This window comes from Cibotium barometz, chromosome 35, assembly GCF_041138505.1.
Source record: "Cibotium barometz isolate CiBa-2024 chromosome 35, ASM4113850v1, whole genome shotgun sequence".
Lineage (NCBI taxonomy): Eukaryota > Viridiplantae > Streptophyta > Polypodiopsida > Cyatheales > Cibotiaceae > Cibotium > Cibotium barometz.
Window position 1 is genome coordinate 9,291,041 of NC_141080.1, and position 19,537 is coordinate 9,310,577.

Below are 19,537 nucleotides of genomic sequence, written 5' to 3' on the forward strand. Positions count from 1 at the left end.
TGTAGGAGGATCTCTTTAGCATAGATGCAGCTAGATAGATATGTGTCCCCACCCCACCCCACCCCACCCCACCCCACCCCACCCCACCCCCAGCCCTCCCCTTTCCTCTTGTGGCAACACCATGGGCACTTCAAGACAAAGCTTTCAAGGGTTGTCCATATGGCACCAAAATGTTTTTTGCATTTTCATTAAATATATTAAGTGAGATTTTCAAGAATAAGAGTGTTTTTCAAGGTTTCATTTTAGTATGTAATGGTTAATGCTTGAAAAAGTCAGTGAAATGATGACCCCCATATCCTCTTTATTTAAGGCAATAAATGATGACCCCCCATATCCTTTCTATTTGCATACATTCACCCATATGCTTTTTATTTGCAATCCTATCTATTTAAGGCAATAAAACGATGACCCCCCATATCGTCTCTATATGCATGCATTCGCTCATATCCTTTCTATTTAAGGTCCACAATTCTCTATAAAAAGCCTCAAAGGGGTCACTCAACGAGTTGAGGGAGGGAGAGAGAGAGAAGGAGAAGAGGGTGGGCGAAGCTCATCTTCTAAGGTTGTATTAACTAAATGCCACTGACGTGGCATTTAATTAATACATATCAAATAATTTGTCTGAATATACATATCAAATAATATGTCTCAATATACATATCAAATAAAATGTCCAAGGATTGTTCATGTGGTGGTTCAGACCTTTCAAGGGTTGTCCATGTAGTGGTTCATTTCTCTTCTCACACACAAAGAGAAGTGCCCAAGCTAAAAATGTTGCTAACTCTTTAAATGGGCACAAGTTTTAATCCTACAAACAAAGCAATTGGTAGATGTATGGGTGAGTGGCTTGAAAATAGTGTAGCCTTTATGCCCTTTTACAAACACCACACCTCGCACACACCTGCGGGCAATATTACAAGGTAGCATCATTCGGGGCCCTGAGAGGAGTGCTCTCATCAACTAGGAATTAGTTGCGCAAAAAAACTTAAAATTAAAAAAAAATAGTGTAGCCTTTGTTTTGGGTGGGCCATTTCCATTGTCATATGCTTGAAAACTTTCTAGCCCAATCATACTAAGGCATATTATAGTCCCACACCATGTGATCGCACAAGGCTTGTCATACACAGCCATTTGATTGTTTTTTGCCCACCAAGTTATTTATGTTCTTGTCTCTTGGGTGAGGCATTTTGAAAAAGTGGGTGACTAGGGTGCACTTGTTAAAACTAGAGCTTTGTGTTGACTAATTCTTTTTTGTACAGCCATCCCAAGTCCAACCTCTTTTGGCTACCCAAGTTTTCTCGTTTTATGGGCACTAGGTGGCATCCTCATCAGCAAGAGAATACACTTTTTTGTGTGTTAAGGGGTAATAGCGCAAGTTTTTTATTTAAGTTTTTTTATTGCCTATTCAAAACAAGTGGGGTGGATCAAGTAGTGTGTAACCAACCTGGGGGTTTGGGCAAACCACATGATTCCACTACAATGGCAAACCCCTCACAAGATCTTCATTAGCTTTAAGTTGATGCATGAGGTTACAATGGCAAACCCACCACAAGATCTTCATTAGCTTTAAGTTGATGTACGAGGTTACAATGGCAAACCCCCCACAAGATCTTCATTAGCTTTAAGTTGATGCATGGGGTTACAATGGCAAACCCCCCACAAGATCTTCATTAGCTTTACGTTGATGCATGAGGTTGAACTCTCACATCAAATATAGGGCCCAAGATATAAAGCTAGTGGAGGGTGAACTTGGCTTGAGGATGGGCCCAAATTTTCACCACATTATGGTGTAGTAAAGCAAGCCCTAACTCCCTTTCAAATGTAACTTAGATGCACTCAAAGAGAGGGTACTGAAGGAAATGCCATATAGCTGAGAAAGAGAAGGAAATGGTAAGGGCTCAAAGAAAGGAAGCAAAATATCTCAGAGAGATAGCTTGAGCTTGGCAAAGAGATTAAGGGCTTAATTTATGAAGACCAAGGTGGATCTTGGAGATTATGATAGCTCACTTGATCCAAATATTTTGTTTGATTAGTTATTGAAGTTGGATTAATATTTTGAAGCCAATGATTTGGATGATGGAGAGAAATTTTAGTTTACAACTTTAAAAATAAAGGGACATGCGCAATGTGGTGGAAATATTTTGATTATGAGATGTAAAATGGGATCAAAGTGGGAAGGATTACATGGAGACCTTCTACAAGTTATTAAGAAATTAAATGTATAAAAGGTGAGAACTTGCAAGCTATGAAGCTTTTGAATGGGGACTACAATCTTGTTGGCAAAGGAAGTTAACCTTGTTTGTGATTACTCTTGAAAAAGCTTATCAAATGGCTTTAAGGTGCTCAAAGAGGAAGAAAGCAAGTTGGTGGAGGATAGTTGTCATATGCATGTGGTAGAGTAGAGCTACACAGGTAACCTCAAACTACAATGAGTGTGGTCACTCAAGATAGGGAGAGAAATAAGTACATGCAATAGAGTTTACCTTCAAGGTAGAGGATGAGGATTTATGCAAGGAAGGTTTGTAGGTGGAAGAGAAAAGAGGCATTACTATGTGATTGAATAATGCTACACTTGCGGTGAGAAATTTCAAAAAGGAACAATGTCTCTAAGATTGAAAGAGATGCTTTAACAAGAAGGTGGTCAAGGAGAAAGAATGCAATTTTTTGGTAGAGGATAGTCATATCAAATGGCTTTAGAGAGGCTTCAGCAAGAAGGTGGTCATAGAGGTAGAATACAATTTGGTAGAGGATAGTCATCTCATAGTCATATGCACATAGTCGAGGACAACCACAAGAAGGTGGAAAAAGAGGAAGAATGCAATTTGGTAGAGGATAGTCATATGCACATGGTCGAGTAGGAATCCAAGATTGTAAGGAGTGTGGTCACTCAAGACAAGGAGATAAATAAACACATGTAACAAACCTTTCAACTAGATCAACCTTAGTTTCAAGGTAGAGGATGAGGATTCATTCCATGAAGGTTTGTAACATGAACGACCTCATACTATAAGGAATGTGGTCACTCGAGACAAGGAGATAAATAGACCCATGCCACAAACTTCTCAGCCAAATCAACCTTAGTTTCAAGGTAGAGGATGAGGATTTATTCCACGAAGGTTTGCAGGTGTGGAAGAGAAAGAGGCAACTATCTGCTACAAATGAGGTGAGAAAGGTCTTAAGATATTTGAATGTCTACATCAAAATTAAGGATAGACAATAGAGCATCAATAAAGATTCTTAAAATGAGTAGCAAATCCAACCCATGAAAGAGGAGAAACGTGAAGATTCAAAGTTAATAATGGGTAGTAACTTAGCTCAAAGCAATCAAAGGCATGGAATGTACTTAGGGAAGATGATTTAACAAATTAGACGTTATGCAAAAGGTGAACTTTATCATGCAATCGTTGATAATAGACATATGGTGAGTCAAAAGATTTAAGAGAAGAAGTCTTTTTCTTGGTAGTTCAATATAAATGACATTCATTTGGGAAGGGAGAATATCCAAAAGGAGGAAAAGGATGGAATTAAATACAAGTATTTTTTAGTAGAACCAAATATGAGTGACACAAAGTTTAGCTACTGCAAAAAGTTCAAGAAGGTTATGTGGGTACGTTTTGTTGCACATGAGAAAGAAAGAGAATGGAAGGAATAGTTTACTTGAAGGAATAGTTTACTTGATGGTTTGCCTCATGAATTTTAGCAAATGTTATGTGATCAAATAAATGTGATGCCACAAAGTTTCCCAAAGAGTTGCCACCTAGAAGACATTTCCAAAACAGTGTTGCCACCTACCTAGAAGACATTATGAACATAAGATGGAACAAATTAATGTGATGCCACAGATTTTTCAAAAGAGTTGACATCGTGTGAGCATAAGATGGAATTTATCCCTAGGAGTACATTACACAATAAATCAGACAATTAAGCATCACCATTGGACCATGTGTATGAAAATGCAAGTTCAAGAGCTATTAGACAAAAAATTAACCAAATAAATGTGATGCCACATAGTTTCCAAAAGAGTTTCCATCTTGAGCACAAGATACATTTTATCCCTAGGAGTACATTACCGAACAAACTTGACAATAGAGCATCATAATTGGAGAATGCATGAGAAAATGAAAGTCCAAGAGCTGTTGGATAAAGGATTAATAAGGGAGAGTATTTCACCATGTTGATAACAAAGTTGTAAATAATAACACTATCAACAAATGTAGGTATCCATTGCCCATTATTTAGATACACTCTTCTAAGTCTTTCCAGTGTACTTAGCTTGAGTAGTCACTTCCTTAGAAGTGCTAACTCTGTTTGCTCCTTTAGCAAAAAATCTTTTATTGGCTCGCAAGCATGTAAATTTAATAAGGGATATAGATGTGATGCTACCTCTTTTGAGGTTTGTTGTGTTTTTAGTAGTGTCTCTTTATTAGTAGCAAAGAGCTAATCGCCAAACCTTAAGAGGAATATTTGAGGCAAGTGCGTGAGTATTTTAATTTCTACAACATTGGGGACATGGCGAGAAGGCTCAAAGAAGGCCTAAGCAGAGAGCCTCATGCTTCATTAAATATCCCCACCGAGGTTAAACAAGTTAATCTCACTGGCCTTGGTGAAGAACCTAAGCTAGTATTTATTGTCAAAGTCCTCACCTTTGAGTAAGAAGGAGAATCGAAAGCCTTGATCAAAGAATTTTAGGATTTTTTTTCCTAAAACTATACTAACATGAAGGAAATTCCTTCGAAAGTGGTGAAACACACCTTCCCTCTACACGAAGGTGAAAAACCATCCAAACAAAAAGCCTACCACATGAATCCCAAGTACATACAAATGTTCAAAGAAGAGCTAGAAAAGATCATCCACAATGTGGGATTTATGTATGAAATCGAACACACTAAGTGATTGTTACTGATCATTCCCAAAAATAATAAAGTCTTAGAGTGTGCATTAACCTCAAAAAGGTTAATACTGCCATAGTTCATGATCATTATCCCCCTTGCCTTACACCGACCACATGTTGGAAAGAGTCCTTAGAGCACAAGCTTATAGCTTCTTAGATGGATTCTCAAGCTACAAACACACGACGATGCATCTAGATGATCAATATAAGATAATATTTTCAACAAAGTGGGGAACCAACGCTCATAGCATGATGCCATTTGGCTTGACCAATGCATTAGGAGAAATGTGGACTCAATTTTTAGGCCCTATAAGAAGTGCCAACTCAGCTTAGAGAGAAAAAATAGAAAAGGTTTAAAACATATCCAAATTTGTAATTCGGCTCATTTTTTACTATTATATAGTAGGTTTAAATATACTAAAATATACATATTCTTTCAATGAGGTTTCATCATGAGGCGACATTCTTTGTTGGATGCACGTAAAACTTATCAGAGCCAAGATTTCATAGAATTTGAGGTAGTTATGCATTTAAAAGATTCGAGGAAAGCTTTAATCATCATCTTGACCGCGGGGGGGGGGGGGGGGGGGGAGGGGTTTCCTACTGAAACTTTAAAAAAAAACGTCCTTACTAAACGAGTTAATTCTTGTTTCAATTCTTTAATATGTTTTATGATGATAGAAAATACTAGCTTTGCAAATGAGAACATTAATCCTAATTTGGGGATTCCAATTAATCCAACTTCAACAACACATGTAGACACTCAAATTCTCAATAAAACAATAGTAGAAATGGTGCATGTAAAAGAACATATGATACTTACCATCTTCATGTGGACATACAATCTCAGTACCAGCCTTTGAAGAAACGAAATACGAGTTTTTTTGATGTAATGAGCAAAAAGAGCAAAGGAGGAATAATGGAGAGCGTCATTTGGACTTGTGGACTGATGGCTCAATTTATCCCAAGGATCCATTTACAAATGCACCACCTCCATTTTGTAACATTACAAACCTACTACATTTCACTGGTGATGGTAGACAAGGTTTGCTAGGTTATGCCCAACACTTGGAAACAAAAGCAATGATTGCAGAACAATAAAGGGATTTTCTACAAATAGAGAATACTGAAATAAAAAAACTAAATGGGTTGTATGCAAAGAAGCTTATGGCAAACAAAGAAACAATTCAAGACTTGGAGAAAAATATTGATTCTTTAAGGAGAAAGGACACAGCACTAGGGCCACGTAAAAGAAGAAGGCAACTTTGCAACGTAGAGAAAATGAAAGTTGGAAGTGGAGGGATGAAGAAGCGAGTACAGACTGTAAGGTAATGTTAACTCTTGTTTCATATATATTTCTCTTTTTAGATTAGGTTCTTTATTTCAAAGTAGACATAAGTAATCAGATTTGATGTTATTCTATTTTTAGATCTTTACTTCATCCAGGTTCCAAGGTACATTCCGAAGCAGGAGGTCATTATAGTCATTTAGTACCAAAAGGAATAGTGGAAGAGATGATGTATCAAAAGAAGTTTCAAAAAATCAATGAGAAGCATGTGTCTTCTTTTATATGAACAAGAACCAGCTCGATGATGCAACTCAGGTACAAGCAATGCTGGATGAGACTGGCATCTCTCAGAAAGCATATAGTATATTGTTTAAGGCACTAGCAGAGAAATGTCAAAGTAAGAAGCATAAAGGTTCGTTACTTCCAAAACCAATGCAAGTAAAGTCTGCACGAGAACATGTAAACTCAGAGGTGTTTGAGAAGCTTGGTTCACCAGTACATATTGAAGCAACATTCTTTGCTAAAGATAGAGAGGTACTCTTTAACCAGCACAACAATATTTTCTTTCATCTTGAAGCTTTGCTTAGGTATGGAGTTCAGTTCTTTGAGATTAGTTAAGAAGAATGTGAAGGAGTTCTAAAATTAGTTTTGAAACTGGATGAGTGTGAGATTTTAAAGAACAGAAAAATGGAGAGGGTTACTATCACTCTAATGAATAGGGGCTTACACACATCTATTACAAAAGATGATGCAAGATATTTCAGTGTTCAATCGGAGAATAACATATTGCCGCTTGGATCTTTTGAGGTATCTTCTTTATCATTGAATATGATTGTGTATTATGTTGAAATAATTTAAACACGAAACTTGTATTAAACATGAGCTTCTTCCTAATGACACAGGTGGATAAAGAAGAATTTAAAAATTCATCAAACTGCAATTCCATCACTGATTAGGGACCAAAGAAATGGAAGGGCCCTTCATGTGCCTGGGTTCGGTGACTATAAAGTGGAATGACACATGGCAGGTGATTTGAAGACTCTAAAATGCATGTATAACATAAGCAAAGGTGCAAATGCAAAGATTCCATGTCTATATTGCATGTCAAGTGCCAAGACTTTAGATCGTGTACTATGGAACAAAGCTCTTGATAGGCATTTAAAAGATAAAGATTTCAAAGCAGTGCTTGATATTCCTCTATCGAGAGTGCACATATGCACATTGCATGCACTATGTAGAATTGTAGAGAAGCTGGTGTATTTATACATATGCTTTGCATGGACGTTAAATCCTAAAAAATAATCTCTAAAAGCAATCAAAGCAATAGAAAAAGTGCTATCAGACATTGTCTTGCATGGGGGGCATGTTAAAATTGAGGAGAATGACAAGCGGTCACAAGGGGGCAGCAAAGTACCAAGAAAGCCATCAATAGGTGGTGTGAAAGCTAAAAGATTTTTGTCATACTGCCTCAAAGACTGTAGAGATAAAAACAAGCAAAAGATGTTTAATCGATGGAAAGATCTACATAATGCAGTCAAGGACATAATGCAGCCAAGGACATTGGAAATGAAGGTTCAATCCAAAATTGGAAGGCAGATGTGTGGATTTCACTTGACAAGATCTTTGCATTCATGGAGAAAAAGAGCTGGAGTAATAGTGAGATAAAATTATTTGAAAACATATTAGAGACTTGGAGGAAGGCATTTGCAGGATGGAGTGATCAACATGTAACTCATTACATGGTAAGAACTTTTAAAACTGCTGTAAACTCAATACTATGACACCAACTAATACATACATATGATTTTTTTCATTGCAGAATATACTATAATCATACACTATATTTCGCATAAAGACATACGGTTCATTGTCAATATGGTCAACTCAAGGCATGGAGAAGTCACATTACATGGCAAGAACAGGTTACTTTAAGCACACTAGACATGGTGGAGGCAAGAATCGAGCCAATAGTCTTTTAGAGTTACATCAATGGACTTACAGGAAATTGATTCACAAAGCAAAACAAAAAGACACATTCAAGTCCTCATCATTGACACGTGCAATACAATTGATTAATAAAGAAAAGCGACAATGCGCTTGGAATCAGTCAACTACAAGAGAGCGCCATTAGTTGTGGCATCAGGGTTGGGAGAAGGTGGTCTAGATGAGGTGGGCTTGATCTTCTTCAGTGGTCTTCCTTATTCATCTTCCTTTTCCTCTTCTTCCTCTTCATCTGCCCTGCCGGGAGATCTATTTTTGGCATCTGCACTGTTGGAGGCAACAGTTCCGACCGGCTTTTTCTTGTCCTTATTAGATATCTTTTCCCATATGGATGCAGTGTGTCTGGGTCTGTAATTCCCGCTACAATAGCATGCACTATATATGACAGGTAGTAGGGGCATCTTAGTGCTTGGCAACCATACCCTTGACCAAACGCTCGCAGTGCAAGCTATTTCTCGACAAGCACCACCTTCTCAACATTTAAAGGCACTTCGTGTCCACCACAAAACCTGGATAGTACTTTGAATACAAATAAAGGGAATTTTGCATTGTCTTTTGAGAACTCCTTGTGAAATATAATGATCTGCATAATAAAATTATAATCATTATGACATGCCACTGCTTACTGTTGTCAATTTTAAGCAAGTGTCGTAAATTGCACGTACCTTTTGATGATTCAAATGTCTTATATACTGAGCGAGAGCAACATCCTTTCGATGACCTGTTGACTTTGAAGTGGAAGCTCCGGATGATCTTGAGCCTCCTGCTCTCTTCAGGAAACCTTGAGCCTCCTGCTCTCTTCAGGAAATCATCATCATATACAAAAACCTGGTACCAATGTTATATGTTTAATTCACACAATCGACAAAGTCCACGTAAATCAAATTCTTATAGTTTGAAAAATCTTTGGCTCTATAACCTGTTGATTTTCATCACCCTCAAGCAGGGATCTTGTCCACAAAGGGATCGTGGACTTATTGTCTTCATGCATGCTTGGTGCCAAAAATTTGCCCATATCTGCCAAACCAAGACAGTCAGCAATTGCTGCAGCCTCCTCCTCGGAAGGCAATTGGGTTTCATATGTCCTAGCTTCATCAAACATCTTCTTTAATATCTCCGTACACCAAGCAGGTACTCGGAGTCCTAGACTGCGCAGGATCAACTAGTAGATAATTGTCAACTCCTTCCTCTATCCAGCCCATGTCTGCTTCACTAAAATTTGCTAAGGCAGCCAAGCAATAGTCTTCACGAATATTGAAATGTTGTATAATGTCTGTTAATAATACATAATCAGCTTGGGCTGCCATAGTAAAGCTGGGCAAGGAAGGTAGTGACAACTCCCCTGTTCATTCTCATCACAGAAGGTGCTACATCGAAGGGGATAAGGGATGCATTAGCCTTAAATGTTTCCTTTTCGGCCTTTGCCCTCTCCTCTGCTGGGTCTATAGCCACCTCTTCCTCAACCCCATCATCCTCTATTGGCACTTGAGTACTTGCCAAAGTCACTATCTCAGTGTATTGGCATTTCTCCTCTACTCTATTACTGCCGCTGGGAATCTTTTCAAGACAATGGCTAAGCCTCCTTTTGACTGTTTGTTGCAAAATCAGATGGATGAACATATCATTCACCATCGGACATAATGATATTGGCAGAAACCGTGTCTTCATACTTCTGCTCTTGGGCATTTCTCCTCTACTCTATTACTGCAGCTGGGAATCTTTTCAAGACAATGGCTAAGCCTCCTTTTCATGACTGTCTGTTGCAAAATCAGATGGATGAACATATCGTTCACCATCGGACATAATGATATTGGCAGAAATCGTGTCTTCATACTTCTGCTCACGGTCACCGAGAACAATCTTACAAGAATTAATGACGTTCTCAAGAGAAAGTTCCTTGTTGAACATTGAAGACAACTCCCGGGATACGCTCGTGGGCTTGTGCATTGTACAAGAACATAAACAACTTTTCTACACAAGACTCTTCTGCCTCGTCATCCGATTCATAGACAATGTCCAACTCTTTTGAAGACATGCCTAAAAAAACATTTCAGTCAATTAGAACATGCGCGCTTATTATACATGGGGTCAGTACCTGCTGCGACGATAAGGAGATTGAAATATACACATGCAAGTCCCCTGTGTCTTTCTTCCAGGCGGCCTGAAAATTTAAGGCATTTGGATATTTTGGATTTTAGTTGTATTTTGCATTTTAGGCCTGAGATTTGGATATTTTGGATTTTAGTTGTAAGCTGAAATAGTCTGTCTTCCAATCCTGAAAATTTAAGGCCTGCCCTAAGCTTCAACTTGAAGGCCTATAAACTTACTTGGCCTTCATGTTTACACATTTGCAACCCACTACTACTCTAGAAAATTTGATTTCAATTGAAACCTTAGGGAGGGAGGGAGAGATGGGTATACCTGCAGAAAATATTGAAAGCTTTGGCGATGTGGCATTAGCGATGCAGAGGGATGGTGATGGCGACGCAGAGGGATGGCAACATAGGTGACTCAATGCAAATGGGTGTCTCAACTTATCACAGAGGCGGTTAGCTTTGAGGATTTCCTATAAGACTTAAACCTGGAAGGATTTTAGCATGCAAAGAAACTTTATGAAATAGTGTAAATTTCTAAAAATGTATGTCCCAAATTGCTTGATTTGCTGGTTTGAGAGGAGTCCAATGGGAATTGGGGTATGTTTCTCAAAAATATCCTTCTCGAACACTGCTCCCAGTAGAGCAGGGAGATATGGGACTTAAAAAAACTAGTACCACACGAGGAGTTTTGGGGCGTTATCAACTCATACCACTCGTGCAGACATTTAAAAGGAGGTTGGCCACATTAACGATGCGTGAATATGGTATGTACTATGTGCTCACTCATCGACTTTCTTGCATGTGTTCATTTTTTTCACCTGAGTCTCCGACAAAATAGCAAGAGCCAAACGCCATCGCTGCTACATCCATCGTCCTCGGTCAGTACCAAGAGAAACAAAGTCCTCTGGGATCCTGTATGCTTTATATCGCTTGGTACCGACCCCATTGTGAGTCATGGGGTCAGTACCAAGCAAAATAAAAGCCTCTGGGATCCTGTCTGCTTTATATCACTTGGTACTAACCCCACTGAGTCATGGGGTCAGTACCAAGGGAAACAAAGGCCTCCGGGATCCTGTCTGCTTCATATCGCTTGGTATCGACCCCACTGTGAGTCATGGGGTCAATACCGCGCGATTCAAAGACCTCTGAGATCTTGTCTGCTTTATATCACTTGGTACCGACCCCACTGTGAGTCATGGGGTCAGTACCAAAGCGATTCAAAGGCCTCCGGAATCCTGTCTTCTTTTTTTTTTTTGCTTGGTACCAACCCCAATGTGATAACGTTGGTCATGGGGTCAGTATCAAGCGATACAAAGGCCTCGGAAATCTTGTCTGCTTTATATCGCTTGGTACCGACCCCACTGTGAGTCATGGGGTCATGGAGTCAGTACCAAGCGATACAATGTACTCTGGAATCCTATTTCTGTTATATCGCTTGGTATTGACTTTTTTAAATGCGTTTCTCATCATAATGCTTTGTTTATTTGTTTAGATGGCTTGTACCAAGACAACTGCTCAGAGGCTTGAAAGACCTACCGAGTCACTGTAGGCGAGGCGCAAGGCAGAACAAGGAGGTATCAAGCTCATACGGCAGTTTTGCAAGAGCTTCGTCGCACTAAGTGACACATGCAGCCTGCGATATCCAGGCTCCCTTTCTAGAGGATTGTGAGGGAAATTTGTGAGCAATGGAGTATCGGCATGCAGTGGCAATCATCTGCATTATTGTGTCTTCAAGAAATCACTGAGGACTGGATCATCGAGTTTTTTGAAGATGCTTACTTTCTCGCCACTCATGCCCACAGGTTGACAATAATGCCGAAGAGGGATTTTGATACCCTTCGTCGATTGCAGTATAGATACGACTAGATGCTTGTTCCTATTTTTGTAAGCGATCCTCGAATGCGGCATATCCTTATAGTTCCCCCCCTCCATCCTCGTACAAGGCCATCTGAGAGCTCCCGTGCTCCTCAATCACGACAGGGACACCCGTTCTTAGAGTAGGTTGAGACTTGAACACTTTAGTGATGATGCCCCTCAAGCAGAACCTCACAAACAACTAGAACTGGAGGCTACTGCAGCACAGCCACAGCCCTCCGCTGAAGTTGAAATTGTTGTAGGAAGAAGAAGATGCAGACAAGATAGAGAGGAAATTAAGTCTGATTGAAGCAGACAATATCAGAGAATTGAGACTTTTGGAGGCTGTTGCACTGGTGAGAGCGGCTTTTTCACTTCGGGGCCAAAGAGTTGTCAGGCATCTGGATGCATACGATTTAAATGTTTTGAGGAATGACGCATTCGAAATCATAGATAACATCGTCAATATTTTACTATGGTATGTATAGTATATACCATGCATGATGTATATAGTATGATGCATGACTGAGTTGTAAGTACCAGTGGACTAATTCTTTGTTCTTTTTATTGTTGCCTTTAGGTATTGTATATTATTACTACCAGAAGAGGTCCAAAATTGTACATATACTGTTAGATCCTCTCATTTCCGCATGGCATTACAAAATGAAAGCTCAACATTTTTGAACATTATGTCCTGGTTTGAACCAGTGAACCTCGGCTTGGCAAGACTTGTTTTCACGGCTTACCATGAAGAGTGAGTCTCATGTTAAGTTTAAAATTGACATCAAATATTTGGTAATCTATATGTGTTTTCTTTAATAACACTTATGTCCTCTTTGTTTTTTTCAGCCAACAGTGGAGTTTGTTGTTGTACGATATTGAGCAAAACACATGTTATTTTGCTAACTCTATTCAGCAATATCATGGCGGCGTTAGTATTGACATTTTCCTCTTCCACAAGCATGTATATTTATTTAAGTAGGATAAGCTGATGCGGGTTTTTGGACCTCTCAGATGTGCTCAAAAGTTTGTATATGCATTGGAACATCTCCTAATGGAGCCGAACCTTGTTCAATGCATGACATATCGTAGGATAAGGGTGCCAGTCCAGCCAAATGATGTCAGCTATGGATGGAGGATGGCCCTAAACGCCTATCTTTTAATAAAGAAATTTTTTGATATTCTTGATGTAAGTGATGTTTGTAACACGTAGACTTGCATAATCCAAAGTAGCTATAATGTCCCTAACAAAGCTTTTCTTTTGTGTGTAGGAAATAAGTCTGAACAAATATGCTCCCTTGCACATAAAATAATTCAGGACAAAATATGTACAAAGAATTATTTTGGCTGTCCATGATCATGCAGAAGAAGAGATCAGGAGGGCGGACGAATTTGCAAGGGAAGCTGCAGAGAGAATACGTCAGCGAGATGAGGAGCAGCAAAGACGAGTCGAAGAACATGTGGATGAGTGGGTGGACTCCAGAAGGCAGGTCGAGCTGCAAGGGTGGAGAAGGAAAGAGAAGAAACACAATGGGAAGAAATGGAAAGGCTACAAGAGGAGCAAAATTGACGGCTCCCTTAGTCCTAAGCGTAGTCGACCTCTCAATCACGACGTCGCTCCTGTGCCCTTGACTCTTCTGATTAGTGTCACCATCATTAGACTTATATTTACATTTATAATATTAACATTAATTTTGTAAGAGACATGACATTGTTTTGTAAGAAAAAAATCTTTCATATATACAATTTCTTTTGGAGTTACAATGTCTCAATACTGTCATCATTCAACGATTAATCAAGTGAATAGTATGAGAGACAGATTCTTTGCAGAAAGTTGTTTTCTCTTTTTGCCTTGGCACCTGTAAAAAAGGGGTTTTGTTAGTGTTATATTACATAATGTTATGCACAGCATACTAAATGGTGAATGTAAATATAAATGGTTTACCTTTTTAGTATCCATTGTAAATGTATAATCTTTTGGCAATTGTTCAATCTCCTCATATGTAAGGTCTTCTCTAATTTGAGAAAGAGATGTTTTAGATAGTGTGTTCAGCATTCTAAGCAATTGCCCTTCCAAATATATCTCCATTACTAGAGGTGTATTCTCGAGATCTGACTCCAAATCTTGATCTAATGGAACAAGGTTACCATTAACATAATGATATTTGGTGTAGTGAAAAGTTACACAATGAAGTTTTGAGAGCCAATAATGTACTTGCAAACTATTGACTTCTTCTCCAAAACAGTAATGATGCCTTCTGTCTTTCTCCTATCCCAACCATTGTCCAAAAAGTCCAGTGCCTTACTTGACTTGCAAATAAACATTGTTGAAGTATTTCTTATTTCTTCATCAAAGAAGAAGTCAACAAACACTTCGATAGGCATAAAAATAGTAAGCTTGACATTCTTTGTTTGCAACAGATGCCTTAAGAGACTTCTGTATGTCGTGATACAACCTGATCCTATAACTTTCACTAGTTTGTGAAGTTGGCGGTGGCCAATCTTTGCTTCCAAATAATGGGAGGGATAATGGAGTCAAACGACCCTATCCAGAAGACGTGTTTGGTTCTAAGTACTGCATATCATAGAAAAATATGCCGTGGTTTGCAAGATCTCTATGAGTTCTTCCTTTGTAAATTTGTTCTCCTACATACGCATGGAAAGCGTAAAAAATCCCACTTATACTCTCCACTGGTTGCCAGTCTATCCTATTGGATGGTTAAATATCTACATAAAACCAAATGATTAGACATTTTTAAAACAACAATTAGACACTTTATAAACAATAAGGAGACATGATTGAATGGATAAAAAACTGTATAATAACAACAATTAAACACTTTTAAAACAAAATAAGCTTTGACTAAGATACTACTCATAGTTGGGACGATATCGTGGAAGACCCGGAGGAAATTTTTTCACCCTTAATTCTACATGCTGGAAAACATGTTGTATTAGTACCTCTGTCACATGCTAGCTCGATTCACATACCTTGAACTCTTTAACTTGTCCCTTGAATGGCTCCACAAATTCATTAGCATTTCTCCTCTTCCTCTTCCTTCTCTGTAAAAGTACCCAGCTCTCGATTGTAATTGTAGATGGTATCCATGTCCCATCATCCGTATTATAACTATTGAATACAGTAATAGCTGAAATACTAGTACGAGGCTTTCTACAGGTTGCCATTTTGTGTAGCAAAAGACACATGAAAGAAGAAGATGAGAGCTTAATTTGGAGAAGACTTAGAAAAATAAAGAACGACTATGTTGGAGACGAAGAAGATCAGAGCTAGTTTTGGGGAGAAAGTTAGAGATTATCTATCATTAACTACCATTCTCTATCAATAACTACCACTATCTTTTAGCATACGTGCAAAGATTCGGTAGTATTGTTTTATTATTATTTTAAGTTAAGTAAATGTTATTTAAAGATGCATTTTGAGCATAATTTTACTCTATTTACTTGAATTCTTGCTTTAAAATGCCGAATTTCTCTTTTACGGAAGCCTCCTCCTCATTGGTTGAGCGCCACTCTCTCTCTAGAACTAAAAGGCCCAAAATTGACTCCACATTTCTCCTAATGTTGTCGCCACCTTCCAAAGTTGCTTGATGTGTACAGCCTTTAAGGATATCCTTTAAAAGATCCTAGAGATATTCATTGATGACCTATTCATGCACTCAAAGTGGAAGGAGCACCTTGCTCATCTTAGACTTATCTTTGAGAGATGTTGACTCTACCACATCTCAAATGCCAATTCTGATTCCATCCTCCCACTTTCCACCCTACTCACGCGTCGATTTATTTTCTAAATAATCCTACCACACTGTTTGACATAAATAAACATGTTCCTTGACTAAGGCCCTTTTCACAAGGTTTGTTAAAACAATCTTTTTCCACAATACAATAATGCCAAAAACAAGATTTATATAAAAAAAGAGTTTATACATGAATCAATTCCATACAAGCCAAATCGGCTCTCTTATTCTTTTTCTTTATACCGTCGATGATCTAGAATTCGGCCTTCCACCATCTACATGCTGGGCAAAATCCTACGAGACCATACACCTCATCGTCGGCCGCGTTGGCGAAGGACTCAAGCCAGTCGGCCTGTCGCCTGGCCGACGGTCTGTCACCCTCTCAGGCTCCATCCCTCGATCCTCCCATCCCACAGAGGGATGTTTGCACACTAGGGTGGGCTTATTCACCGCATTAGCCTGGGCCCTTAGAACTAGGCAGCATCATAATCTCTCGCCTCAATCGGCGAACCTTATTCTCCCAATGGTATGAGGGGGATACCTTGGGCCATTCCCAGGCTTTGCTAACGATGCCGCCTGGCTACACAAGCACGGAACGGAGTTAATGTCGAAGCCAAGAAAAACTTGCACTCTTTAAAGATAACAATTTCAATGCAATTTATTGAATACAGCATCACACAATTCGTAACTGCATACAATTTTATGTCATTATTTTAAAAGAAAAAGATACACATTTATTAACACTAATAAAAAAAAACTCTTCTTTAAAAGATAACCAAGCTAACTTGACCACCATTTCCTTGAGGAGCTTGTAAAGGGAGGGTTGGAGCTGCATTGGGAGCATCTTCTCTAATCTCGTTGTCGTTGCGCGCTTCTCCCGAGGTAATATTCTGACGTTTTTGAGAAGGGGCTATCTTGGACGTCGTCTTGTAGGGCTCGCTGTTGCGATCGAAACGCTTTAATCGGATCTCAATTTTGAGATCGTTTGCTCATCGTATGAGCAAAAGACCACAGCACATGAACCCTCTCTTAAGGCAAAAACCTCTTACTAAAGTCCACGCAAATGGGAGGGGATTGTGAGATGTCCTTAATACAAAAACGTTTTGCAAAAGGAGAGAAGGGCTGAGGGCTGCTGTAAGTCTCTTCACATGCCGGGGGTGGCGGGGATAAGAGTTAAGGACACTGCCTCTTAGCAAGAGGGGGATAAAGGAAAATTGCCTTATCTGAAAAGTGGCAAATGAGGGGGTGTGAGAGGGGTGGTTGCAAGGGGCGGCTGTACTACAGCAAGTACACTTCACAGGGACGGACGACGGTACGGACGAGCATAGGCTACGCAGAAATACGTGTTGCCCATGGAGCACCCCAGGGGTTTATATAATGGTGCGGTACAGGTACGGGCGCTACGTAAAGCAAGGACAAAAGGACGGTGTACCGGCAAAAGCTGTAGATTAGTGGCCTGCATGGGTCTAGGGGAAAGGTACGATGTCGGTTAACAGGGAAAGGAGTGGTACGCATGTACCTTATCTGGTTAGGGGCAGCATGGGTGTCCATATAGCGGTACGTGTGGACCACACAGTGGGCGACCATCCTTTGGTTCTTGTGCGGTCATCGTATGGGCACCCTAGTAAGTGTGCACGGTTTAAATTTTGGGGCGAGATCCCCAAATTTGGAGCGTCGGCCTCGATTTGCGTGTCGGACCGCCCCAGGAGGTGAATTTTTTTTTTGTCCGGGAGGTTCTCCTGGTCGTTGGGGTTCAAACCGTTTGTCAATCGGATGCCCAGTCGTGCATTTATTAAGGCTTAAAGGTTGTCGCTTTTTAACTAAAAATGACTGAAGTTTACGTATAAGCTTGATCCGGTGTTTGTTTTGGATGTTGAAAAATCCTATATTAGGATAAAATCGCACGCAAATTCTAAATTTGGGCTCAAAATTTGAAGATTCTAAGTAGAAATGACTTATTTAATAAAATAATTGATTTTTATACCATAAAAACTCTATTACATGGACATTTCTTTATTAGTGAAGATGGGTATGTTACATCCTTCCCCCCTTGAAGAAATCGAGATGTCCTCATCTTGTCATGAATTGGGGATAATCCTTTAAGAGTGTAGCATCATCTTCCCAAGTTGCATCCTCTTTAGGGTAATCTTTCCACTGTACTAGATGTTCTACAAGAGTTCTATTTCGGAGTTGCCTTTCCCTAGAATCTATGATGCTACTGGGCGCTGTAATTCAAGGACTCCTTGAGTAGGGATTACAACTTGTTCATCTCATCAAGAATATGATCGAGACTGGGTACATAAGGTTTTAACAAACTTACATGAAATACATTGTGGACTTTGATATGGGCTGGGAGTTGGAGTTTATAGACACTTTTACCTAGACACTTGATAACTGTATAGGGACCACAATACCTAGGGCTGAGCTTCTTATATTTCCCAAGTGATAGAGAACTTCGTTTGGGTCGCACTCGTAGAAGAACTTTGTCTCCTTCCTTGAAGATCCTTTCAGACCTCTTGGTGTCAGCATAATGTTTTTGTCAGTCTTGGGCAGCTTTAATATCCTTTTGGATTGCCTTGGTTTGTTTCTCCATCTCTTTGAGCATTTTCCTAGATGCATCAACTCTTATGGTCGGATCAGAGAAATTTAGAGGAGACAAGCATTCTTGCCCATAGAGTGCTTTGAATGGTGACATTCCTATGCCCTGATGATAAGATGCATTGTAGGCAAATTCTACCAGAGGAAGGTATTAAATCCACCTTCTTGGTTCCCATCCACAATATGCTTTGAGAATGTCTTCAATTACTTGATTGACTCTCTCAGTCTGGCCATCGGTCTTTGGATGATAAGCTGTGCTAAAGCAAAGTTGAGTTCCCAGGGCTTGAAATAAGGATTGCCAGAACTTTGAAGTGAAGTCAGAATCCCGGTCGCTTACTATCCTTTTTGGGAGACCATGAAGTTTGAGGACTTCCTTGATGAATATTTGAGCAACATCAGAAGCTTTGAAGGCCTTCTTTGCTGGTATAAGGTGAGCTACTTTGGTAAGTAAGTCCACTACTACCAGAATGGAGTCGGGTGGTTGCAAGATGAGGTTATCTAGTTTCATGTAGTGGGCGCCCTTGGCTTTAGCTGGAAAATAGGTATTTTTTCAAGAAGAATAGCCAATCTCTTATAGTTAGCCAAGGAGTTTCACTTCAAGGTCTTCTAATGAAACATCATATGCAAAGTTGGGCACCTAAAACTATAATCTCATCGAATATCCAATAATTGCAAATCCCCTTTTCTTTGGGAACCAAGTTTGTATACAGGCCCTGTCCTAGGTTTAGATAGGTACAGTGAATGTGAGTAAATTGCCTATAACTTTTACATTATTACTCATATGATGTTCCCACTTTGCATATCACAAATACAAACAACATAGAGCTTCACTTGATTTATCAAGTAATTTTTGATGTGTTCTACTATTTTCTATATTATTTAAAAGGTATTAGAATTGTTAAAAAACATACTATTTTATCCTCCCACCACATCTACCATTTAAAATGCTCAAATTGTATGGATTCAGTGATGATTAGATTGGGAAATATTAGTGTAATGTGGATATAAGGCAAAATTACAAATCTAACGGTTGGATTTTTGTAGATTTACTTTG

At 39.2% G+C, this 19,537-nt stretch overlaps 1 pseudogene; it reads right to left on the reverse strand.

Annotated features, from left to right (window-relative positions):
* Window positions 1–13,914: 13,914 nt before the first annotated feature.
* On the reverse strand, window positions 13,915–15,316 carry LOC147618125 (uncharacterized; annotated as a pseudogene).
* Between the last annotated feature and the right edge of the window lie 4,221 nt (window positions 15,317–19,537).